We start from the raw sequence: 26,324 nt of genomic DNA, 5'->3' as shown, positions 1-26,324 counted from the left end.
TTCTACTGACCTGAAAACAAATCAATTTTTTTGTCACTGCTCTTGCAGGGCTCTGAAATCACTCTGCTAGAGAATGAGATGAGAGATAACTCAGGCAATAGCATGATACTTGAAAAGGCAAATGCTAACAAGGAAGCATGATTATAATATATTAAGATAACCTAACTTATGTGACAGTTCAAATCTCAGTGGCTTGGTATGATAAAGGTTTCTTTCTTACTCATGTTCTAATATAGCTTGTGATCGTCCATTGACTCAGGATCCTTCAATCTAATGGCTCTGCAGTCAGAGTCCAGGGCGAGAGATAGGACGTTGAGGATTGTGCAGGAAGTTTTAGGAGCCGGGTCTGAAAGTGACACATTTTACTCTTGCCCGCATCCTGTTGGCCAGCACTCAGGCACATGACCACAGCGAACTGCGAGGGAGCCTGGGAAGTGTGGTTTTTCCGTGTGACGCAGGAGGAAGTTAAACACAGAATATGTATCTGCTGCAGGGGACCAGAAGGGCCCTTCCTACTCACCGCTGACTTATCCTGGTTCCCTGTATCCCCTTGAAAAGAAGATGCATTTCAGTTTTGACCTTTGAGCTTTCCATGAAGGGACGGCCCTGTGTCATCAAAGTTGGTTTTGTTAAAGACCATTTCTTTTTTCTTATCAGCGCTGGCTCCTGTAACTTGCTTTTCAACTTAGCAAATCTTTCTCAGCCCAACCATTTTTTTATTTACTCTCCAAGGATTCCATCGCTGTATAGTCACCACTGCTGGGAAAACTCTGGTTATCTCAAGTGAATTACTCAGTTTTTCCCACCTTGTCCAAATTATATGTTCTTGGTGCATAATTCCCTACCGCTCGTCATCTTTCTAAGTCATGAGGATGTGTGATGTCTTCATGTCCCACAGGCACTCACCTTTGAGGGAGATCTGCTCATTATCAAGGGCAAGGTCATAAATGAATCACTGAGAGATCCACCATTGTGAACAGAAATTTGGTGTGAAGGGCTATTTTACTAAGACCCTGAAACACAATATCCCCCATCTGTTCATAAAGCAGCTTATTTGATACACACAGTGTGGTCATAAATGCTCTTCTATTCTCTGAATGCTTGCTTTTGGTCATGAACTGGCCCACACTCAAGGGAAAAATGACAATGGGCCTCTATGGACGCTTTTGGTCCATTTCCATAAATATATTCAAACAAAATGAAATTGCCTGGCTCTTTATAATATGTCCTTTAGTGTGTTTAAGCTTGCAGAATTACCCCCCAACAATGACAAATTGTAAACATCATGCAATACCACAGCCCAGGTTCAAGGCCCGTCTCAGTGTTCTGCCGACGTCTACCCTTCCTAGAAACGTTTAAAGTGTTTTAGGAAAATGAAGCTAGGCAAACAAGCTTATCGGGAGCGACCATAAAAAAAATCATTGATTCTAATTAGGAGGCGTCAGCTATACAGAAACAAAGCTGCTTTTGTGTGGTGGAAAGTCTACCTGTTCTCTGAAACACATGGAGTGCTTTCCAGTGGCTTTAGATAATCAGGCTGGCAAACTTTCAGGGCCCTGACCTTTTGGCCCATCTCAAGTGATTCAGCTGTGCTTGTCGAAACTTGTCGAAGGTGTTTGTGGGAGGTGTGCCGGGATGCAAGTTGTTACAAAGCTGTGACAGGGAGACAGGCGCTGCTTTTCTCTGAAAGCCCCAAACTACAGCATAAACGGAGTTGGGGAGTATTCAGGTTCTTGGGGGCAAGGATTGAGCTTTTTGTCATTATCTCTAGCTGTCCGCCAGCCCGGCGCGTCCAGCCACGGCTGGTGAAGACTCCAGCAGCTTGTGCTGTCTGGGTCAGCCTGAGCCTGCTCCACGGTGGACCGCGGGAAGGCCCGCACTCAGTGGTAACCCTGGTGTTAAGCTACGTCTAGGGAGTGGCGCCTTATGATGGCAGTGGTCCGGAGGGAGCTGTATAATTTGAGCAAATCATGGAGAAATCACTCTAATTGCCTACTCCATTGAGGTAGTAGATCAAAATCAACAGCTGTGTCACTGTCACTTTTCTTGAACTCAGAATTTCAGGAAAAAAGGAATTTCACTAGACCACAGGGTCAGGAACATAGAACTTGGTAAGTCAGTGGGCATTTAGTTTAAAATTAAGAGTCCATATTGACCATTTGCAGTGTTAGTGATTTATTTTCAGGGAGGAATTTCATAAAAGGCATTTCTAGTTGCCTGATTGCGCTTCTCCTCCAAAGATTGGCTTGCTAATTACCATCAGGGAGTAATAGGGGATGACAAAAAAAAAAAAAAAAAAGGAAAAAAAAAAAAAAGCCCATTGTGTTCTGCAGGAATGATGCTGGCAATTGTCTTGACAGCTCCTGCCGCACTTGTCAGACAGCTGTGCCTGGGAATGAAATTTTGAAGTTGGTTCTCACTTAGCCAAGATTAGAACAGACTTAATTGAAGGGGTCTGCAATGAGGGGACAGTAGAAAATTCTTTAAATACGGAATTCATGCATTTCTGAAAAACCTTATACTGACCATTTCTAAAACACTTTAGTTTTGTTCTGTCCCTCATTTTTTACTCAGGGAGGTGTTATATAAAACCCAACAATTGAATCTCGACTCTGTGACATTGGCTTGATAAAGGAAAATTGTGTTCATATGGAAAAAATAATAAGGTTATTTTATAATTGGTTCACTTAAAGATCTGTTAGATATTTAAGAATTTAATTTTTATTTACCTTTTAATGCAGGGTTGTTCCTCTACCGATAGGTGTGCATGTTCTCTGTGGTCTCTAAAAATGATCCTCAGGTATCAGACAGAAAGAAAGGTCACTGATGACTTTCTCTCTTTCACTCATTCAGCTATTTACTGAGCAACTGCTTCATGCCACTCACTCGTTTAGGCCCTGGGGATGCAGCAGTGAACAGATCAGACCCCAGACTCCCTGTCCTCTTGGGGCTTATACTCTAGAGGGGGAGATAATAAGTAATGCAGATATCTGGGAGAAGAAAATTTCAGGTAGAGAGAACAGCAAATGCAAAGGCCCTGAGGCAGAAGTGTTAGCCTGACACATTCTAGAAACATTAAGGAGTTGAGGGTGACTGGAGTGGAGTGAATAAGTTGGAGGAGACAGTAGAGGAGGTGAGGGGAAAAAGTGGGGACTGAATTGTTTAGGGCCTTGTAAGGCCGCTAAGAGGATGGTTTTGAGTAGAAGAGGGGCACGTCTGACATGTTTTGTTTTGTTTTTTTAAGATTTTATTTATTTATTTGAGACAGCACAAGCAGGGAGGAGGGGCAGAGGCAGAGGGAGAAGCAGACTTCCTGCTGAGCAGGGAGCCCGATGCGGGGCTCGATCCCAGGACCCTGGGATCATGACCCAAGCTGAAGGCAGCTGCTTCACTGACTGAGCCACCCAGGTGTCCTGGCTTATGTTTAATATGGTTACTGGGTGCTATGTGGGGAGCAGAGCAAAGCGGAACAAGAAGTAGAAGCAGGTGGACCAGACTTGCGTGACGACGGTCACTGCAGTAGCGCTCTCTCTGGTCCTCCTGCTTGTGTCCAGTGGTGGAGGCCGGCCTTCTGGCCACCTGGAAACAGCAGGACCTGACAAGATTTCCCAGTAGATTGGAAATGGAGTGTGGGACACAGAAGGGTCAGGGGTGACTCCAAGGTTTGGCTTGCATATCTGGAAGGATGTGAATTGCCTTTAACTGAGATTGAGGTGATTTGGGGAGGTTGGGGAGGAAGCAGAGAGTTTGGTTTCAGAGTTGTTCGTTTTAAGGAACCTTTGATGAGTCCCAAATGGTGAGTCTGGAGATGAGAGAAGTCTAGACTGGGACAGCTTTGGGGTCACCTGTGTACTGATAGCATTTAAGGTTATGAGATGGGCTGACCAGATTTAAAGTGAAATGAGAAATAGAGTCATGAAAAAATTGATGTTTGTATTTCTGGGTTCCGTGAGGACTAGGTAAAAGGAATGGTGAACTCTTCTCTACCAAATACCTTGTATCTTCTTTACTCTGCTTTGTTTTGTTGCCCTAACCGCCTTCCATGTACTGACAAGAATTTTAAGGGGCCATTCAAAAAGACAGGGTTGAAGAGTTTGTTCCAAGTGGGCCAACCATTGGCACACCTGCATCTATGTCTCCACACCAGAAGAGGGGCAGACAGAAAACATGGAGGTTATGTTCCAAGACAATAAGTAGGTTTCTGCCATTGTGGTTTTATGCTTTTAAATTGAGGAGGCGTTAGTGACAGGATGTGTATATTTTAGCTCATACAGAACTTAAGAGTATGTGAGCAGAGACACTCTGAGATACAGTATTAAGTCAGTTCTGCCACTGGGGTGCTGTTGAGGTGACCAGGAGTCCAGGAACAGACCGGATGACTTCTTGGTCAGTGTGTTTTGAGGGGGTACAGAAAGCAATGGGTAGTATTTTTTCTACCTTTCCAACAGTGAGATGCTGAGGCTCTGTCTTTTAATAAATTTTAAATAATTTTTAAATTTAATTAATAAATTAATTTCTCAGTGAATTGATCTTGTGCTCCTGGATGCATCTCCTCAGTTGCTTGGCCAACTTCTACTTTGAGAGCCTGCTCTCTGAATGTCTCTGTAAGTGTTGAGAAGGAGTAGTAGGAAAGGACTACTGGCTGGAGGCTCTCAGGTGTTTTACTCACATTTATTTATCCTAAATGTGTAAGTTGTGTGAAAGGCTCAGGGACTCTGTTCTGGGCCACTGAAGCCCAGTGAGTTGGTGAAAATAATTTTAAGATCACACAATTAGATTTCTTCTTACTATAGAAGCAGCTTAATGAAAAACCTTTTGTGTACCACATATTGGGCTTGTTTACTGTGAATTATGATAGCTAGGGAACAAAACCTTACATTTTAGCTTTTGGAAAATTTTATGACGTCCATGTCGATGGCAATAAGACTTCACTGGCTCCAGCGGGATGCCTCTTTTGTTTTACTGAACTGTTAGGTCACGTCTACATCCAGCGAAGGGGTAGGGACTTTTTTCCTCTCTTTACATTTAATTTGCCCTCTTGTTACCTCTCATCTCCCTGGCACCCACTCATTTCCTTTGTTTCTTCTTCCTATGCAGAGGTATTGAGGGTAACCGCAAAGAACAAATGGAGCTCATAACAGTGCTTAAAATCTCTCTGTGTGTATGTTTCTATCCAGTGAGTGTGAAAGAAAGCATGTTCAGTGCTTGAATATTGGGAGTCTGTATTTTATGGAGCTTCTGTCTCTTAGAGGGGCTGTAGCAAGGTGTCCTGTCCTACTAGTTAGCACAGGGCTTCACATATTCGCACTGTTGACACTTGGGAATGGGTGATTCTTTGGGCTTGAGGGGCATCTGGGGCATTGCAGGATGTTTAGCTGCATCCTGGCCTCTACCCACCAGATGCCAGTAGCATCCTCCCTCCACTCCTAATGGTGACAGAAATGTCTCCAGGCGTTTGCTCTATGTCTCCTGGGAGGGCGAAATTGTCCCTAGTTGAGAACCACTGAGTTTAGGGGAACCTGAATTTACCAACCTTATTTATGCCGAGACAGAACAGTTATTTTGAGATTACAGCCAGTGCCTGAAACACAAATACTTGGCTTAAAAAACAAAACAAAACAAAAAAACAAACAAAACAGAAAGAAACCCATGTCACTTGGCATTGCCAAGTGAGAGCTTGTATGAGCCTCTTCCTCTTTCCTGGCCTCATCAGGGACCCTGGCCATGACCCAGGCGACTTCTGATGGCTAGTTGATGAAGAAGCGAAGCAATCCTTTATGTGTCCAAAATTACAGTAGGAAGGGCTGTAAATGTTTCCAAGTACCTAGCTGATACTGGGATTTCCTTTTCTTATAGAAATTGTGATATAAATGGAGGGTTGGTTCCTGGTCCTAGAAGAATGTATCTAGAATTTATCCTCTTCTGATGGGGAAGCATCTAAAGTAGATAGAGTGTGATCTTCTAAGCCAGAAGTCTGGCTTTAGGTGAGAATGAGCCCTTCGGTGTTTAACTTCTCACCAGTTTCAGTCCTCCAAATGAAACCATAGTGTGCTGAAAATATATGGAAATTTAGAGGTCTACATTTGCAGTTCACTGTGTCTGCCGTTGGATGCTCTGCGTCTTGATTTTAGAAGTGAAATTCATTTACACTCTTCCATTTAGAATAAATCATAGAAAGCGTGCACTTTTGGGACCCACGATGGCACTAGGTATGATGACTCATCAACAGGAAACGGAGTTCTCTTCCCATCATGACCCAACTTTGATAAGAAGAGCCAAAAGAAGCTTGAATTTGTAGATCTGTGTTGAGCCAGCAGTGCTTATACGATTAAACATTTTTTGAAATCAGCTAATTAGAAGCAGTTTAAAAACAAACAGCTTTCCGGATCTTCATCAGGAAGACAGTAGGTATAATTATCAGTAGTTACATTGTTATCCTGGAAGAATATAAACACAAAACACCAATTGCTTAACCAACCTGTTCCACCCAGGAGACATTTTGAGTCAAGACTTGGTTTGGAGATATTTTATACAGAAGGACTAGTGGCAATGATAATAGGATGATGAAATGAAAGCAGCCTTTTGTGGTTTGTGCAGAATAAGAAAAAGCCCACTATGTTCATGATAGAATAAAATTAAGTAGGAACAGCCATATTTGAATATTTACTTTTGGACCCCAAGAGAAAAAGAGTTTTTGTTGTTTGAGACAGACTGTAGGGAAGCTGAACCCTATCCAGGAAGATCATGTCTTCCATTTGCTAAGTCAGGTTTACAAAGCCATGTCCCATGCACAATCTCATTGGATTTTCACCGTGATCTTAGGAGGTAGAAAAGGTGGTTGTGGTTTTCATTTCCATTTAAAAATGAGGGAACAGCTCACGTGACTTTATCTAAGGTTCCACAGCCAGTAAGTACTGGATGGTGAACCAGGACCCAAGTCTATTAGCCTCCTAGGCCAGAGCTTTTTTCCATTCCATCAGTCTTCCACGAGGTTACTGTGAGTTATGTCTACTCCATTCCATACTGTCCTATTTCTTAGGGCCCCACATCCTAGTTCCATCTCATTAGGGCTGCCGTATTGCACAAGTCCGGGGGCACCATTCATTCTGCCTGCCTTGGGGTCTTGTACAACTCGAGGTCCCTGGAGGGCAGCAGGTACATAGGCCATAGAGAATGCCATCCAGTGGGCAGTTTCTGTTTGTGTGAGTTAAAGCTGTACAGTGATAACCTGGGAGAGTAAAGTGGCTCTCTATGCCTGGAAGCCTTACCGGAATCAGTGTCCTGCATCCCTGTCCCCCCCCGCCCCCACAGTATTATACCATTTAAACACCATGGAACTCTATAATTCTACTTGTGAAAAGGGCCACTTGAGTCCTGCTAAATTAGAAGAAAGAGACACCATTGATTTTATTCCTTTGGTTAAAATCAGCTAATTAGACACAGAATCATTTCATCTTTTATGTAAGATGATGTAATTTTGTCTTTTGAATTTGGTTATTTTGGAAAAAGCACATTTTTCACTTAATACAAAACTACATATCTCTGATCCATGTTATCAAGAGGTATTGGAAGTGAGCTTTTAAAAAAACTTGTTTTTCCTAATTAGTCAGGTGTCTTTTATCCTATTTTGTTGTAGACATCCTTTAAAATATATATACTGATACACTGTCTCACATTTTCTGGAAGTTATTTGTCCTCATTTCATGAGTGATCAGTTTTGAGGGACCATAATGCAGGCAAGAAGATAAGTGTCTGAGTAGGAGAATGTGTGGTCTAACAGGAGAGCCCTGGCAGGGAGTGAGGCCAGTTAAGATGGGAGGAAAATGGCTTGCCAGTCTAAAACTCATACACTTACACTACCTTACCTGTTCTGGTTTCTCTTGTAAAAGCTCTGATGTCTATTACTAATGTATTACAGAGGGATGACTAAGTAAGAATAAGAACGCCACGATCTTCCCTTTCTATACCATTTTACACCTTTTCAAAATATTCCTCTACAGTATGTGTTACAGAATTCAGTATGGAAGGCAGAATCTCATTATTTCTACCTTACAGGCTAGGAAACTGAGGCTCAGAGCAAGTTAATCAATTATACAACAGAGTCTTCTTTCTATTATGCTGTAAATCTTATCATTTTTACCCAGAATAGTATTAGGGCTTGGAAGGCGAAAACACATTATAAGCAATTTAAATTCTTTGTGGGATGAGGTGAGATGAAATGCAAACAACATTTTAAAACACAAAGTAACATATTTCTGATTATACTTAATAGGTAACTTAACATGTCCTACAAAACAGAAAGTGATAGAAATTAGGTCTGGAAGGGGCATAGAGAGGCAGGCCTCCTCTCAGAGTAGGACTTTGTTATGGCTTGAATCATGTCCCCCCAAAAAGATAGGCCGCCATCATCATCCACAGTGCTCAGAATGTCACCTCGTTTGGAAATAGGGTCTTTCTAGAGGTCCTCAGGTTCAAATAAGATCATCAGGGTGGGCCCTAACCCAGTACAACTGGGATCCTCGTGAAAAGGGAAAAGTTAGATACAAAGGCAGATGTGCGTGAGGAAGAAGAGGTGAAGAGACGGGGAGAAGGCTGTGTGAAGTCTGAGGCAGAAGCCAAGGAGTGCCTGCGAACCCCCAGGAGCCCGGACAGAGCGCAGGACCAACCCCCTCGCAGCTCTTGGAAAGAACCAACCCTGCCCACACCCTGATTTTGGACTTTTAACCTCCAGAATTGTAAGATACTGAATTTCTGTTATTTCAAGCCACACAGTTTGTGGTAGTTTGTTACAGCAGCTGGAGGAACGAATACAGACCCCTGCCCCCCGCCCGCCTCCAGCAAGGGGGGACATACAGCTGCGGCTTTGCCTGCTTGGCATCGTGATGACAGTGAGCCGGGCGGCAGGCTTCCAGACTTGATCTCGAAGGCCTGGGGAGCCTCTGGAAAGTGTTGAGAGGAGAAGGCACTGATCACACCTGTGTTTTAAATGCTCACTTTTGCTGCCGTGCGGAGAATGGATTTAGGAAGCGTGGTGGGAGCAAGACCACAGACCAATAAGGAGGGTTTTATACTGGTCCAGTTTTATACTGGAGAGACAATGAGGTCACAGCCTAGGTGAGAAGGCGCTGAGCTCGTCCTTCATTCCTGAGGTTTCTGGAGTGTTCATCAGCCCGGCCTTGGCTATACATGTCCCTCTCAGCCTGTGGGCCAGAGCGGGATAGTGCAGATGTCTCCTGGGGACTCATCCTGGTCTGTCATGCATCAGGGCTCCGAACATACTTGGACTATGTATCTGAGCACATCTCGTGGGAGTTTTGGGATTATCACACTCTGCCACGGACAGAGACATCCCTCACTTTGAGCTCAGCAAGCACGTTCGTGTCATGTCTCTTGGCAGTTATGTGAGAGTGAACTTGGAAAGACGAATGAGTAAGCTTCGAAGGGAAACTGAATCACGGGTCTCTCTGTACTTGAATTAAGATATCTGTAATTTTATGTCTCAACTTTTATCATTGTCTTTTACTGTAAAGAGAAAGTAAAAAGGTGAAGAAGTCTGATGTTACAGCAAGGGATAGAACAGAATATTTCAGTAAGTTAGAAATCAGATTAAGTTTAGAGCCATCCTGCTAGTTTTAAGGCAAAGTTGTACTATATACCATTGGAAGAAAGAAATGCTACAGAGATCTTAGTTCACATCCAATTAATCTCTCAGGATAATCTGTTTACTGGCTTCTGCTGCCAAACCCATGAGTTGCTTTCTTCAGGGGTGAGGGTTAGTTGATGAAGCGATTTATTATGTTTCTGGTACACAGCATATCGATCTTGCTCATGGAGAATGTTAACGGTGTCCCTGGTATATCATTCATCTTCCACTGCCCCCATTCATTATTCCCATCCCCCATTAGTAATTCTTGTATCACAGAGGGACATCTCATTAGGGATATTCCAAGGTCAGTGAATGGCGTGGCTCTGTGTGTTGCTGTAGGATTTTTAAAAGGCAGTCATTACTCAAAATTGCAAGAGGAAATTAGCTTTTAAGTAAGAAAGTGTTACAAAGTCTTGAAGTGGACCCATTCCTTTGCTTCAGTGAGAAATCAAATTCTGAGAGACAGAAAGTTGTTTTTATTTTCATCTCTCTCAACCGCACCGGCTCTCCCTTCTTTAATCATCCAGTGTCCTGCTATGTAGAGAATCTGTGGGCTTCTCAGTGTGATACTGAGACCCTGTTTTTAAAAAGTTACGAACTTTTTCTTATACACAAAGCTGTAAGAATAATAGAGCAAACATCCAAGTAGATCAGTGGAACAGAATAGAGCCCAGAAATGACCCACAAATACATGGAAACTTAATTTTTCAGAATTGTGTGTGTGTGTTTGTGTGTGCGTGCATGCGCGTGCGCCTTAACTGGGTGGTGGGCCTTCTTGCTACTTAGGGGGATGATGCAAATCCAGCACCTTTGGGTTCTTGGAGCATGATCCCAGTAAACTATCCATGTTGATCAGAGTCAGGATAGAATGAAGAGAATATCATTGAAATTGAGCAAAGTGCCTCACATAGTACGACAGGATATCACATGTCCATGGTGGTTTCTCTTCTAAAATATTTTATCCTGGCAAAAGTATGTGATGCTGGTCGAGTCTCTGTTATCTTGCTTTGGATTATCCAAGAATTTCTGAGGTTTTCAGTCATAAGTACGAGGAGAGGCAGGAGGTGGAGGTGGTCTTGGGAGAAGCCACCTCCCTCCACCTGCCCTCTCACTGAAGGGCACCCATGTGACCTCTAAGCGCAAGTAACGAAAGCATCAGGTGAGTCCACCTTTCTGCCCTCATGTGAGCTCCAAAGCCCAGAATTTCATGTAGGCCCATGTTTCTGTCTCTTTCTTCTTATAGGGTTGACGTCCTGTTAGTGTTACAGGTCTTCACTCAAGCAGAGGCTCACTCATACCTTTCTACTCTTAACCCGAGAAGAATCTTTTCCTTCTCTCTCTCTCTTTTTAAGTAGGCCTGACGCCCAGCATGGAGCCCAAGACAGGGTTTGAACTCAAGACCCTGAGATCAAGACCTGAGCTGAGATCAAAAGTTGGACGCCTAACCGACTGAGCCACCGAGGTGCCCCCCTTTCGTCTCTTAATTTATAGTAGAGGGAACCCTGGTCCCCAGTGGCTCTGGATGGCGGGAAATTATAAGAGCGGATGCTGCTGCTGTCCAGACCTGTGGGTCCTTCGGAGAAGAAAGATTTCTGCGAACAGAACCCTCTCCATGCAGCGATGAGTGACTTCTTTCTAGCTTACTCCACCCTTTGTCTCCTTTCCTTGGTCAGTTTAAAAGCTGCCTTACCCTCACCGCATCTTTGCCTCCCTCCTACACCCCAGCCTTGTTTAGAGGGCTGGGTCGTAGCTCTGATAACTCCTAAACTAGGGAGGGAGTAGTCCCCACTGCCAATAACTGCAGATAAAGGATACTACTCTGTGATTTTATTCATTTACTTATTTTTATTTTTTACAAAAATGCTAGAAAGTCTCTGCGATTTAATCAGATTTATTTCTGATTTAGTGCTTTTCTTTTCTTAGAGCCCCCTCTCGCCGCCCTCCCACTCCAATTGTTTAAGCTTCAGACCCCACAAAACCTGGATGTAACCCTGGCTGAGCTATAAACTATGAGTGCCCTTTTCTAAGCAAGTTTTGTTTTCTCTAGAGTTCATAATTACCTTAAAAAAAAAGTAGATTTTATTTTTTAGAGCAATTTTAGGTCCACAGTAAAATGGAATGGAAAGTACAAAGAGTCCCTATAAACCCCCTGTTCTCCACACACACAATCTGCTGCATTATCAACATCCAACACCAGAGTGGTACATTTGTTAGAAGAGATGAACCTACATGGACACACTGTAATCTCCTAAGTCCATAGTGTATATTAGGGTGCACTCTTGGTGTTGTGTGTGCTGTGGATTTGGACACACGTATCCACCCTTATAGTATCATTCAGCAGAGTGTCACTGCCCTAAACAGCTTGTGTCTCTTCATCTCTCCCTCCGACAAACACCTCGCCAGTACTCATCCTATTGTTTCCATAGTTTTGCCTTTTACAGAGGGTCATAGAAGTGGAATCACACAGAACACAGCCTTTTCAGATCGGCTCCTTTCATTTAGTAATATGCATTTAAGGTCCTTCTATGATAGCTTCCTTCCTTCCTCCCATCCTACCTTTCTCCCTTCTTCCCTCCCTCCCTCCCTCCCTTCCTCCGTTCCTTCCTTATCCATAAGAGTGGGAGCGTAAGGGGGAGGGGTAGGATGTAGGGAGGTCAGAATTCATACTTGGGTAATTCAGTACAAAGCAAAACTTACATTGATGCTGGGTTGGACTTTGCGTCTCAGTATCTGCACTTCAGCCTTTTCTAGTGGCAGGAGTTTTTTGTTGTTTTTTTTTTAAGATTTTATTTATTTTTTAGAGAGCGAGCGAGAGAGAAACAGCATGAGAGGGGAGAGGGTCAGAGGGAGAAGCAGGCTCCCCGCTGAGCCGGGAGCCCGACGTGGGACTCGATCCCAGGACCCTGGGATCATGACCTGAGCCGAAGGCAGACGCTTAACCATCTGAGCCACCCAGGCGCCTGTGGCAGGAGTTTTAACCGCTGTGTTATTCCTACAGGGGCAAGTGTCCTTTGTAGCTGGATACACTTGGGTATAAATCTCAGTTATGCCATATACTGGCAGGATGGCTCATTACATTCATCTGTAAAATCAAGATAGTCTTGTGAGAACTAAAAGAGAGAGTACGTGTAAAACCCCCAGCACTTAATACAGGCTCTATGAACAATGGATTGCTTCCCCCTGAGTAATGCTTGACTTTTTCCACAGCCCACAGCAGGCAATTTTTCCCCTCAACTTTGGCCAATTTATAATAGCTAAGCAATATTTTCCTTTTTTTTTTTTAACTTCTTGAGCCCCTTCACCCATTTCTTCTCCCCCCACCTCTAGACTCTGGCAATCACCAGTCTGTTCTCTGTATCCATGAGCTTGTTTTTTGTTGTTGTTGTTTCTGTTTTTTAAGATTCTTCACATGAGAGAGATCATACAGGATTTGTCTTTCTCTAACTTATTTCACTTAGCATAATGCCCTCAAGGTCTGTCCATGTTGTTGTAAACAGGAGGATAGCATTTCTTTTTTTATGGCTGAGTAATAGTCCAGTGCGTGTGCGTGCGTGTGCATTGCATGCACATGTGTGTTCGTGCATGTGTGCGTGTGTGAGTGTGTGTGTGTATTGACTTCCTTATCCATTCATCCATTGATGGACACTTAGGTTGTTTCCATATCTTGGTTATTATAAATAATGTTGCACTAAACGTGGGGGTGCACACATTTTTTTGTTAGGGTTTTCATTTTCTTCGGGTAAATACTGGATTATATGGTAATTCTCTTTTTAATTTTTTGAGGTACTTCTGTACTGTTCTCCACAGCGGCTGCACCAGTTTATACTCTTGCCAAGCGCACAAGGATTCTCTTTTCTCCACATCCTCGCCAAGATTTGGTATTTCTTGTCTTTTTGATTCTAGCCATTCTAACAGGTGTGAGGTGACATCTCATTGTGGTTTTGATTGCATTTCCCTGATGATGAGTGATGTTGAGCATCTTTTCGTGTGCCTGTTGGCCATTTGTGTGTCTTCTTTGGAAAAACTTCTATTCAGATCTTCTGCCCATTTTTTGGTTGGATTGTTGTGGAGCTTTTTTTCCTGTTGAGTTGTATGCATTCTTTGTGTATTTTGAGTATTAACTCCTTATTGGATGTATCATTTGCAAATATCTTCTCCCATTCAGTAGGTTGCTTTTTTATCTTGTTAATGGTTTCCTTTGCTGTGCAGAAGCTTTTTTTTTTAGTTTGATGCAGTCCCACTTGTTTATTTTTGGTTTTGTTGCTTTTACTTTTGATGTCAGATTGAAAAAAAAATCATCTCCAAGACTGTGTCAGGGAGCTTACTCTAAGTTTTCTTCCAGGAGAATTACAGTTTCAGGTTTTATATTCATCTTTAATTTTTGATTTAGTCCTTCAGCCACTAGATGGATTTAAGTACATTAAGTAAGGGCTCTTCCCCCTTACCCCCAGCCCTGCTTTTTAAAAATTATAAATGGTGGCCAAATTAAAAAAAGGGCCATTAAGGACTTAGAGTTCTAGAGTTATTCATAGGATGAATGTGTGACTTTTGTTTTTGGTATGAGTTAACAATACAAATGACCTTTGAGTTGGAACTATTCCTGGACTAGGTGTAGGAGTGATTCAGTCTATGTCTTTGTAACACAACCGGTGGGCAAAAAAGAACCAAACACCCATATTTACCTTAGTCTTAATAGAGTCAATTAACAAGTCATCTGGTTATTTTAGCACTAGGTAAAAACATAGATTTTAAGTCATTTATGGTGATTCAGAGAAGTTTTTATTTTTAATTATTTAATCCTTTGGTGAACAAACTTATCTTTACTCTTTTTCCTTATTTTCCCTTAAAAATATATTTCTCTTTTTGGTTTGCTTTCAGATGCTGCATTCTCTGGTTTGACAAAATCAGCAATGGAGACTTTTTTTTTTTTTTCTTTAAGTTTGGGTTATCAGGTGTAGAGAAAATATAGCAAAGGGCAAAGAACCCAGATTTGGGGTAAAATCCAGCTGGTTTTGATTCCTTGCCCTGTCTCTTGCTGGCTCTGGAATCCGGAAAATAACTCTTCTGAGCTTCAGTTTCCTAAACTTTAAAAAAGTAAGATAATAATACTTACCTTATGAGGTTGTTGGCAGGGTCAAAGAAGTCCATTTGGCTCTTGAACAACATGGGTGTGAACTGGACGGTGCCACCAATGTGCAGAGATTTTAGAGTCCAGCACTGTGAATGTATTTTCTCTTATGATTTTCTTAACACCATTTCCTTTTCTCTAGCTCACTTTATTGTAAGAATACATATATAAATACAATATTAATATTAATACAATATGTATTAATCGACTGTGTTATTGGTAAGGCTTCCGATCAACAGTAGGCTATTGGTAAAGTTTTGGGGGAGTCAGAAGTTATATACAGATTTTCAACCATGTGGAGTTGGCACCTCTAGCTCCCGCATTGCTCAAGGGTCAACTGTAATGGACGACTACGATGCCAGCCAATCGGCAGGAACCCGTATCTTAAACGTTACTTCCTTTTTTCTTCTATGTGGGCGGATGGAGATTCAGCTCTGTTTAGCTGCAGTATAAGTGGATCATTAAAAGTGAAGGAAATTTACAGCTAGTTCATGTTTGTCACTCACGGATGAAGGAAATCAGAGGAGTGAAGTGTCTTATTCAAGAGGACAGACTGTGAGGCAGAAGAGAGATTAGAACCCCTGTGTCCCCCTTCCTCAAACCCAGACCTTTCCTCTTATAGTATGGCTTGTCCCGTGATCCAGTAAGCCTTACTCTTGGATTCTGTAAAACACAGCAACCACCTAAACAAAGCCCCCAGTCTAGTAACCAGAGGGTTAGTAGCATGTATGATCTCTATCTACTTGGACATCATATTTGTTATAACATAACTGGTTACTTAAGTAAGGTTATATTGTGTGTAATTTGTCCTGTGGTTATCATAAAACCCTTTCCTGAAATGTAGAAATACTCACAATTTGGGTGTCTTTTTGGTGTAGCATGAGATGGCACCCGGTTATAAGGTTTGTGTCCAGGGAATGGCTTGTCTAAAGGGTGTGTGCATTTAAACTTGGACAGATATTGGCAGATTTCATCTCCATAGGTGATTGTATGCCCTCTCACTAGCCATATATGGGAATGCCAGTTGCTTCCATACCTCAGGAACACAGTATTTGCTGATCTGGTAGATGAAAAATGTTCATCTTTTTGAGAATCCAGTGACCCATTTTGATTTTCTCCCTTGTTCCTCAGCCTGTCTTCCCTACCATGTTTCTTCCCCATCTCTTTCTGTCCATCGTTGGTTGAGATTTTAGATTGCTTAAAGTCTTTTATGGGAAGCATCCCCTGAAAAGGTGATCTAGAAGGGCCAAAAGTTGAGACATTGACAGGAAATTGAATTCAAACAGGATGAGAAAAGCAATGAATCACTCCCAAGAATTAGTCAATAGCAAAACACTGATTCAACACACAGTTGACCTAAAATTCCTAGGTTTTTGGAGTGGGATTTTATGGGGTAAGACCTTAGGGATATTGATGGATTGATAAGGCCTCTGGTCAACTCATCCTGTTGTGACCAACGAGTATGTCTTTGACCTGAAATGGCCTAAAGTTCAGTTGCAGGATGTTGAGCATTACTGAGTCCGCTAGACCCACCGCAGTCCAGAAAAGTTGTAGATGGGTAGGTCAGCCTCACAGCTGGGTTCGGAGGGAAGTGGAAGATACCTTGGCCTCCTGTAAGCTTCTTCAAGACCAATATCCTGATTATTTACTGTCCCTCATGGTACCACAGAAGGCCAAGCCCATGATAAGCATTTGTTCCTTGTCTGTTTAAAACTTGCTGAAAACTAAGAGACTTTGGAATTAGGGCCAAAACCCTGAGTTCTTTCTTGTATCTTTAGGCCACTCTTGTGTTCTGACTCGGGCTGGAAAACCCCTGCCAGGCCTGCAGAGAGGGAACACTGAGTTGGCCCTCCCCTGCCCTCCACATGCCTTTGTCCTCCCTTTGTGCGCACTTTGCAAGAACTGTCCCTGCTCATTGAAAACAGGAGGGTCAAGGTCATTGACTCTTTTCTGTATTTTTCCAGCAGGAACATTCATTCATTGTTTTAACACTTTTTTAGGCAGCACAGCAGAGTGATTAAGTGCAGGGGCTCTGGAGCCACACTGCCTGGGTTTAAATCATGACTCAGCCGCTCAACATGTTGCTCACATACTCCGTGCCTCGGTTTTGTCATCTGTAAATGAGGATAACTAAATGTACGTATGTACATATGTGGGCATGGGCGTATGTGGCTTAACCGAGTGCCTACCTTATAGTCAGTTATCTGCATGCTTCTTACCATTAATACTACATTTTTTTTTTTTAAAGATTTTATTTATTTATTTGAGAGAGAGAGAATGAGAGACAGAGAGCATGAGAGGCAAGAGGGTCAGAGGGAGAAGCAGACCCCCCGCCGAGCAGGGAGCCTGATGCGGGACTCGATCCAGGGACTCGATCCAGGGACTCGATCCCAGGACTCCAGGATCATGACCTGAGCCGAAGGCAGTCGCTTAACCAACTGAGCCACCCAGGCGCCCCCATTAATACTACATTTTTTTAAAATTTCAATCACACTCAGGTTAAGTGGAAGAAATGCTTACTGTGCGCAACTCTTGCAAACATTTCCCGCATATTCCCTTCACTCACGATAACTCCGTAGATATTACATCCTCTTTTTATGACTGGAAGCTAAGGCACAGAGAGGTTAAATACACTGTTCAAGGAACTGAGCTTCAGTGGACTCAGAAGTTTTCTTCTTTCCTTCCGCTCTTAGGTCTCCTCACCCGAGTCTACCTAATTTTCTTTTTAAGTCCCAGAGAAGGTTAAAATACAAATTCTCTGGGACACACCACAGGAGCTGTAATGAAGTCTTGTTTTGCTTTGTTTTCATCGAGCGTGAGCCCGTGTAATCATCCTCAATATGAATGAATGTAAGGGGTTTTTCTTAAACTCAAATATTGATTAAGCCAAGACCACAGTTTTGGATCTGATGGGGTTGTAGGCAAGAAACCAGCAATAAGGAGAGGTGTAGTGTTTTCTAGAAAAGGGTGAGGGTGCTGGGCCTCTGTAGGAGGGAGGAGGCAGTGCAGATCATCTGTACCACAGCTCTGCCTCATACATGTTTCTGGAAGAAGCACGCTGACCCTCATGGGGTGGGAATGGGAGGGACGTATCCCGAGGTCCCTGGGAGCCCAGACAGGCCATCTCTCATTGACACAGGACACACGAGACCAAACAAAGAACAGCATTCTTGGACATAACACCCCTGAAGCCAAGAACATGACACGTACGGGGAGGTGCCACTTTAGGAAGAAATACTCCTCTTTTTGATCACAAGGAGCTATGGATTTTTCCTTCTTCACTACCTTATTAGTGAAGACACCTGATGGCTTAATTTTGTGTTTTTAACATTTTTATGTTTCAACAATGTTGTTCTTCAGTAATTCCCTAATAATTTTGAAATAGTGATCTGTTGTCCTTTCCCCTTTAGTCATGTGTTGCTTGAATTCTTAAAGCTATGTATGTGAATACATAGTTTTGTATTATCTTTAATATACAAACAGACACCGACACACATATGTTTGTTTTTTCTTAAAACTTTTGTGAAGGGAAAAATATACACTATTCAAGATTAGAATCTTCAGGCATTTCCATTTTTAATTTTGAGATAAATGTATTAAACTGAGCAATAGCTCAGTTTCTGTCCTCTTTATAAATGGAGTGCTGTGTCCCCACAGAACTGAGTTTCAACTGTCCCACTGTTGTGGCAGAAATGAATATCTGGGTTATAAAGAGACATGAAAACTAGCCCAGACCAAAATCTTTGGGAGCAGTTCATAAAAATAAAAGTGAAACAAACATTTACATTTTGTGTGAAGGAATTTGTGGTGGATAAGCCTTTTCACCAGCTTTTTTTTTTAACATGGGCATACGGATGTAGATGTTTTTGTCACAATTAAATCACTGGTAACTCCTGAAGACTTGTCTATTTCATTTTCTTTCTGAGGACTGAAGACAGGCCTTTCGGGGTGAGGCCTTTTGGACTGGCAAGCTGCTGCGTGGGATTTGGCAGTGAAGTACTTGTGCTTTTTGAAAAGGAGTATCAGTATATCTCTTTTGGCCATGATTTAAAAACATATGACTTTATAAATATTGTGAAATTTAATTGTGGTTGGTTTTTTTTTTTTTTTTTTTGCATCATAGTAAAAGGCACTGCAATTCTCAAGGAACATGATACTAGATTGTAAGATTGTAAGATTCTTGTGGGAAAGAACAGGTCTTATTTATCTCTTTCCTCTCTGTCCCGGAAACACACTCTATATATAGTTGGTACTCAGTAAATATTTACTGAGGCGAATTCAATCTAAAATGCATTCACCACCTGCCCCCCCCCCCCCCCTTCCCCCCCGGTAACTACCAGGTGGTTCTCTGTATTTAAGTCTGCTTTTTATTTGTCTCTATTTTTCTTTGTTCGTTTGTTTCTTAAATTCCACAAAGAGTGAAATCATATGGTATTCGTCTTTCACTGACTTATTTGCTTTAGCATAATACACTGTAGCTTCGTCAGTGTCATTGCAAATAGCAGGATTTCATTCTTCTTGATGGTTGAGTAATATTCCGTTGTGTGTGTGTGTGTGTGTGTGTGTGTGTGTGTATATATCTTCTTTATCCATTCATCTCTCAACGGACACTTGGGCTGCTTCCATAATTTGGCTCTTGTAAATAATGCTGCAATCACATAGGGGTGCATGTATCTTTTTGAATTAATGTTTTTGTATTCTTTGGGTAAATACCCAGTAATGGAATTTGGTAATTCTATTTTTAGCAAACCTCCGTACTGTTTTCCAGTTTGTATTCCCACCAACAGTGCACGAGAGTTCATATTTCTCCACATCCCCACCAACCCTTGTTGTTTCTTGTGTTGTTGATTTTAGCCATTCTGACAGGTGTGAGGTGGTATCTCATTGCAGCTTTGATTTGCATTTCCTTGATAATTGATGATATTGAACATCTTTTTGTGTGTCTGTTGGCCATCTGGATGTCTCCTTTGGAGAAATGTCTGTTCATGTCTTCTGCCTATTTTTAATTGGATTATTTGGGGGGCTGGTGGTGTAATTGAGTTATATAAGTTCTTTATATATTTTTTATATTAACCCCTTATTGGATATTGTCATTCGCAAATATGTTCTCACATTCAGTAGGTTGTCTTTTTGTTTTGTTGATTATTTCCTTTGCTGTGTGTCCTGTGAACTTTTACAGCTTTTTTTTAAAAGATTTTATTTATTTATTTGAGAGAGAGAGAATGAGAGACAGCATGAAAGGGGGGAGGGTCAGAGGGAGAAGCAGACTCCCTGCTGAGCAGGGAGCCCAATGCGGTACTCGATCCCGGGACTCCAGGATCATGATCTGAGCCGAAGGCAGTCGCTTAACCAACTGAGCCACCCAGGCGCCCGTGTCCTGTGAACTTTTAATATCCTTTCAAATTTGGGGTAAGGGACAGACACCTTATTGAATCACTTAGGACACACTTAGGATGGGCAAAGTAAGGGAGAATTGTACTTCTATTGACCTTACTTATTTCTCATTTCAGTGAGTACTAATTGAGAACATTTATTTTTCTTACCATTCTCTCCCCTTTATTAACTAACTGAATCACCAACTATTTATTAAGCATATGTTTTATATGAATAATCGGGCTAAGCAATGGGACTACAAAGGAAAATAAAATCTAATACTTGTTTCCAAAAGGAAGCAGGTCAATTAATTTTGCAAGTGACCCGAGAAGAAGGATTTAACTATATGCCCCTAACTTATCTTTAACTATCTTCTCTTTCCCATATTCATTATTCTTACTCCCTTTGAGAAGTAGAATTCTCGTAGGGCATGTGGGGAGAGAAGACAAATCCAGATCTACCATGCTGTGACCAGACCTTATCTAGCCAGTGAGCTGTGTTCCATGGGGCATGAACTAGTAGAGTTTACTAGTGGGTGAATGAGCTTCACTTTATGCAAGTGATCTAAAGTTCATTGGGCTGACTCCATGGTAACTAACCATAATACAAAATGGACAGTGGTGAAATGGGACCAGCAGGGCTGGGTAAATCTCTCTGGATTGTTCAGCGGCCAGAGAGAGCAATTTTGTGTGTGTGTGTGTGGGGGGTGTGTGTAGGGAGGAGGAAAGGGGAGGACGTCCTGGAGGAAATGGTGAGGCTTGGACTATGTGACGGGATTGGGGCCCCTTAGGACCCGTACTGGTCACGTGACATAAACACATGGATACTGCATATTTCTGTCTTCGGTGCTCAGTGAATGTTCATCTCATAAGTATGAATCCTTGTTGTAGTTTTTTTTTTTTCCCCCCTTAAATTTCCTATTGTTTTCTAACTTTTATGTGTCATCCTTGTGTGAGGGCCATGCTAATCTTCTCTGTATTGTTCCAGTTTTAGTGTGTGTGCTCCTGAAGCGAGCATTGTTTTCTAATTTTTAATGTGATTGTCAGGGTAGCTGTCTGTTCCACTTTGTGAGGACAGAGTCCACATCCTGCGTGGTCTGTTCTTCTTCACGGCGGGGGGCTCGCACACTGCTTCCCAGGCGTGAAAGGATTTGGTTGGAGTGTTTTCACCAGGGGAGTGAGGTTTTAGATCTACCTGGAAATTGCTGATTGTTGTCCTATTTTGTTTATAAGGATATCATCTCAGAATCCATTTTTCCTTTTCCTCTTTTCATCTCAAAACTTCCTCTCATCTTCTACTGATAGTGGTTCCATAGAGTGGTGGCTGTGCATATATATTCAGGGCTCTCACATGAAAGGACAATGCTCGTTTTGCCAGGATAAGTGGAGAAGGAATAATATATGTGAATCTACAACCTAAATAAGGAAGGCAAAATATCAAAGTACGTTATGTTTTTACAGCTATTCTAGCTCTGTACTCAATCTGACCATAAAAAACTAATATTTTCACTGTTACTCTTAGCAATATTTTAGGTTTTCTCTTCCTTTCCTCCACTTAACATGGATTATTAGCAGCAAACTAGTACAATTATTGCTTTTTTTTAATTTTTTTTAATTTTTAATTTTTATTTATTTATTTATTTTAAAGATTTTATTTATTTGACAGAGAGAGACACAGCGAGGGAGGGAACACAAGCAGGGGGAGTGGGAGAGGGAGAAGCAGGCTTCCTGCAGAGCAGGGAGCCCGATGTGGGACTCGATCCCAGGACCCTGGGATCATGACCTGAGCCGAAGGCAGACGCTTAACGACTGAGCCACCCAGGCGCCCCTGCTTTTTTTTAAAATTTGAAACTTTGCCATATTTTCGTGGTCAGTCCAATTAAATTAAACAGTTACAAACTGCCAGCCAAGTGTGTGCAGAGCACCACGCTGGACACTTGTAGGGGCTGTGAAGGTGAGGAGTGGAGAGTCCCTGCCTCCTCAGGGCTCGTGACCCAGCAGGAAGGACGTGTCCATAAATCATCCTGTTAGCAGGCTGTACAGAATGCGGCAACTAAGAACAGCCCAGCTCTGTGGGAGTTGACGGGAAGATAGGGTAATCTACACAGAAGTTACTCCCAAGTTCCCCAAGTTCATGAATATCTTTGGTTAGTAAAGTTGTTTCCACAATGCCTAAAATCCCCACTATGCACAGTGCCAGGCACCTCCTCAGACTGTGTTAAAAAATAGTGCACATAGGTGGTAAAGCCCCTAAAACTCATTAAAAGGATATGCAGTGGAAAGTAAGTCTGTCTCCTGACACATTCCATCACTTTCTCTCTCTAGAGACACCCACTTTTCACAATTCCCCATGTGTGATTAATTGTGAAAGATGTGTTGCTGATCGGTTCTTTTGAAATTTCATTGCCTTCAACACAGTGTAGTAAACATTCCACAAATGTGCCAGGTGCTGTGTTAAGTACTGGGAATACCAAGACTAGGACTCTGGTCTCTGAAACATTCACAGTCTGGTACACATAAAGATAGGACTTGGGCTATAACATGTTCAGTGATATGATAGAGATAAGGGGTAAGTGTTCTGATAACTCAGGGAGGGAATACAGGACTCACCACCCTACAGTGGTGCCAGGTTGCTTCACGGAGATCATGATCCTCTAGCTAGCACTCGGGGATGCGGGTTTCCCTGGGCTGAGGGAGAGGCAAGTAAATCCTTGGCCAATAGAACCACATACTCAGAGAAAGAGAAGACTGAAAATATATGTTGAGTCTATTAGTAGGGCTAGGGTGTAGGCTATGTGCAGTGGTAGATATGTCTGGAGGTTGTGGCCAAATTATTAGGGGCACCGAATTTCTCGTCCTGCAAGATTTGGACATCATCCATGCAAGGGCAAAGGGAAGTGGCTGAAGGAGTACGGTCATGGTAAGGATATGAGGCATAACTGTCTTTCAGAAGGATCATTTTGGTGGTCCTCTGAAGGCTGGAACGGACAGGGGAGGAGGTAGAAGTGTGGGGATCAGTTAGGTTATAACTCTGGCTATACCCTGGCCAGGATGAAACGAGAAGGCGGCAGTGGGGATGAAGAGAAAACAGATCTGAGATCTCCCAGAAGGACAAATGACGGGCTTTGAGGATAACAGGAACGGATCAGGCATGCTCCCAGCTCAGGATCTGGCCTCCTGCTAAGGGGCACTCGTAGATGAGTTAGCCTTTGTGTATGGTCTTTGCCAGCGGTCTAGGGAGAAACCGAGCATTCTCAGGATGCGGAGGAAGAACTAGGAAGAAAAGGCAACCCTGAGAAACCATCACCTCTTAAATAGCGGGCACATAAAAAGCCCTGTGTGGTAGAGGAAAAGTGATTGATTAGGCCGTCTAGAGTCGCACAGCCTGGGGGGGACCGAGTGAGGAGGAAGGGCTCCTTAGTGTCTGCCCACTGCGAGCGAGAAGTCAGCTGGAGGGGAGGCTGAGAGAGAGCTCGGGCAGGGAGAACGTCCGTGTTGGCCTCTGAGGGCAGAGATGACGGGCGTGGTGAGGAGGAGAGGTCCGAGGGGAAGGCCTCGGAGCGGGCAGAGGTGACCTGCCCAGCTCCGCTGGCTGGCATGTGGCGGCAGGGGAGAAGTAGGGCTGGGCGTACCGTCTCTCCTCCCACCAGAAGGCCCCTCGGCGCCCCCGCGCTTGGGAGACGAGAGGCCACGTGTGGGACGGAAGGATGGCCGTCAGGAGAGATGGTGATCAGGGCAGCGGGCGGGAGGAGGTTCTTCAGAGCCGCCACGGGGCGTCCGTTCCTAGCGCCGGACCTGGGCTGTGTCTGTCCACTGCTTTCACAGGCAAGCTGTTTGCTTGTTGCCGTGGAGTGTCTAATTTTATGCATAAACCCAAGTGAGATCATTTTCTCTGGGCTTTTTTCATCCCCTCAGAAAAGTTTTGCATCCCTCTGCCTGTAGAACTCGACGGTCACTTTTCCTCGCAGATGGGGCCAGCCCTGTCGGCCTCTTTCTGACCCACATCAATGTGAACGCAAAAGGCACCTCAGCAAGGAGCGCGGTGCCACATGGTATAGAGGGTTCCTGCGTGTCGGTGGAGATGGAGAGATTAATGGCCGCAGTCCTGACGTGGTGTTCTGGAAAGAGCATCCGTCCACACAAGGGGGAAGCCAGGGACTTTGTTAGGTCACCAGAGCCCGGAGCTTGAAAAGCAGCTTTTAGTGTACGGCATGCTTCTGTTGTTTATAACTTTCTGTAATGTGTGATAACAAAGAGCAGTGTGTGGTAACAAAGAACACTCTGTTACCACGAGTTATTTTAACTACCAGCTTTCGGCTGCTCAGCCTTTTTTCCCCCTTCTTCCTCACAGCTCTGTTTCTGGCTCCATGTCTTTGTCACCCACTTCCACCTCCTCCCCAGCTGCTCCTCCTCGTCTCCTTGTGTGAAGTCCTTCCCCGTGGCTGTCTCTCCTCCACCACGGAGAACCTGCCGGAGGCTTTTGGCTTTATAGCACGAGCAGTTTGACACTCTTCCCAAACTCTTCTTGCACATGCATTGCTCCCAAGGGTTCTTCACGCTTAGAGAACCCCAGGATGGAGGGTATTCCAGGGGCTTCTCTCAGTATGAGGAGGGAGGGGCTCCTCTTGGAATAGAGGGGGAGAAAGTGTGTGTGCACGTGTGTGTATGTGTGCGCGCACATGCGGGCGTGTGTCAGAGAGAGAGAGAGAGAGAAAGAAGGAAGATAGATCAGAGGTTTGGAGGGCTTCATAGTCCTTTTCTCTCTCCCAGAGGACTCCTTGCTGGGTTTTTAATGCTACTAAGCCAAAAACACAGAATAATCATTATTAAACTGGGACTGGAAAAGTTTCGTTTTGTTCTGAAAAACCTGACCTCAGACTTTGAATAGCCACCGAGCCCCAAGTGGCTCCACCTTGACCCCCTGAAGAGAGGCAGGCAATCAGATGTGACTGTGGGGCAAATGGTGTGAGCCCAGAATGGTCCAGCAGAGGCAAGTTTCTTTCTCTAGAGGTAATTTCTACATGTATCGTCTTTTATTCTGGCCTGAATTAGCAAGTGATACCAGACATTGTTGATGTAGGCAAATGATACAGGAGACAGGGTCTATAGGAAGCTTGGCTGATGATCTTGCATAAATTTCAAGGTTGAGAGTGATTTTACAGCTCTCCTTACACTTTCTGCAGTGGATTTTTGTTTGTTTGTTTGGCTCGGTTTATAGAACACACTGAAATAGTTTGCTTAAATCTCTTTACTCCTGAACCTTGGTGTACATGTCTTCAATGGCATAAATCATACCAAGAAAGAGTTATTTTAAAAATCTGAAGATTTCGGGCGCCTGGGTGGCTCAGTTGGTTAAGCGACTGCCTTCGGCTCAGGTCATGATCCTGGAGTCCCTGGATCGAGTCCCGCATTGGCCTCCCTGCTCAGCGGGGAGCCTGCTTCTCCCTCTGACCCTCCCCCCTCTCATGCTCTCTCTCTATCTCATTCTCTCTCTCAAATAAACAAAATATTTAAAAAAAATAAATAAAAAAATAAAAATAGGGCGCCTGGGTGGCTCAGTTGGTTAAGCGACTGCCTTCGGCTCGGGTCATGATCCTGGAGTCCCGGGATCGAGTCCCGCATCGGGCTCCCTGCTCAGCGGGGAGCCTCCTTCTCCCTCTGACCCTCCCCCCTCTCATGTGCTCTCTGATTCTCTCTTTCTCAAATAAATAAATAAAATCTTAAAAAAAAATAAAAAATAAATAAAAATCTGAAGATTTCAATTAAAAAATCCCTGTGGCTTGGCTGTTTGGCCTTTGAAAAGTCAATTAACATCTCCCTTGCTCATTTTCTTTACCTGTAAATGGGGGAGTTGAGCAAGTCTGATGTCCTATCGGTTTCAAACATTCATTAGTAATCAGACAGACTCAGAGCTGGAAACTGGATTTCACTCTAGTGTCTCAATTCCACGGGTCAGGTGGCCGGTGCCGAGAGGGCTGCAGTAAGGATTACAGACTGCGGGGCTCAGTGGGAAGGAGTGGGGTAGATGAGTGACGGCCGCCTTGCATGCAGTCATTCGGGGTGGTGGCATGTGGTGTTTGGTTTGTTCCATTATGTTTTTGGCGTTCCTTCTCTAACCTACTAAGAGGGACCAGAGGGCAGTTATGTTTTCATTTTTCACACACGTGTGCACGCACAC

General features: G+C 43.4%; 1 protein-coding gene and 1 non-coding gene across 3 annotated transcripts in view; one reads left to right on the top strand and one right to left on the bottom strand.

The window, feature by feature from the left end:
- The window catches only part of GLIS3 (GLIS family zinc finger 3), a 443,172-nt gene that overhangs the window by 162,719 nt on the left and 254,129 nt on the right, over positions 1-26,324 (top strand). The window lies entirely within an intron of this gene.
- On the bottom strand, positions 21,058-21,164 carry LOC118026418. Its single transcript, XR_004683568.1, has one exon. It is a non-coding gene; the product is annotated as a U6 spliceosomal RNA (small nuclear RNA).

Source organism: Mirounga leonina, unplaced genomic scaffold, assembly GCF_011800145.1.
Source record: "Mirounga leonina isolate KUSES-001 unplaced genomic scaffold, KU_Mleo_1.0 Mir_224, whole genome shotgun sequence".
Taxonomy (NCBI): Eukaryota; Metazoa; Chordata; class Mammalia; order Carnivora; family Phocidae; genus Mirounga; species Mirounga leonina.
Note: the sequence above shows the minus strand (reverse complement) of the source record. Positions and strands in the feature narration are given on the sequence as shown.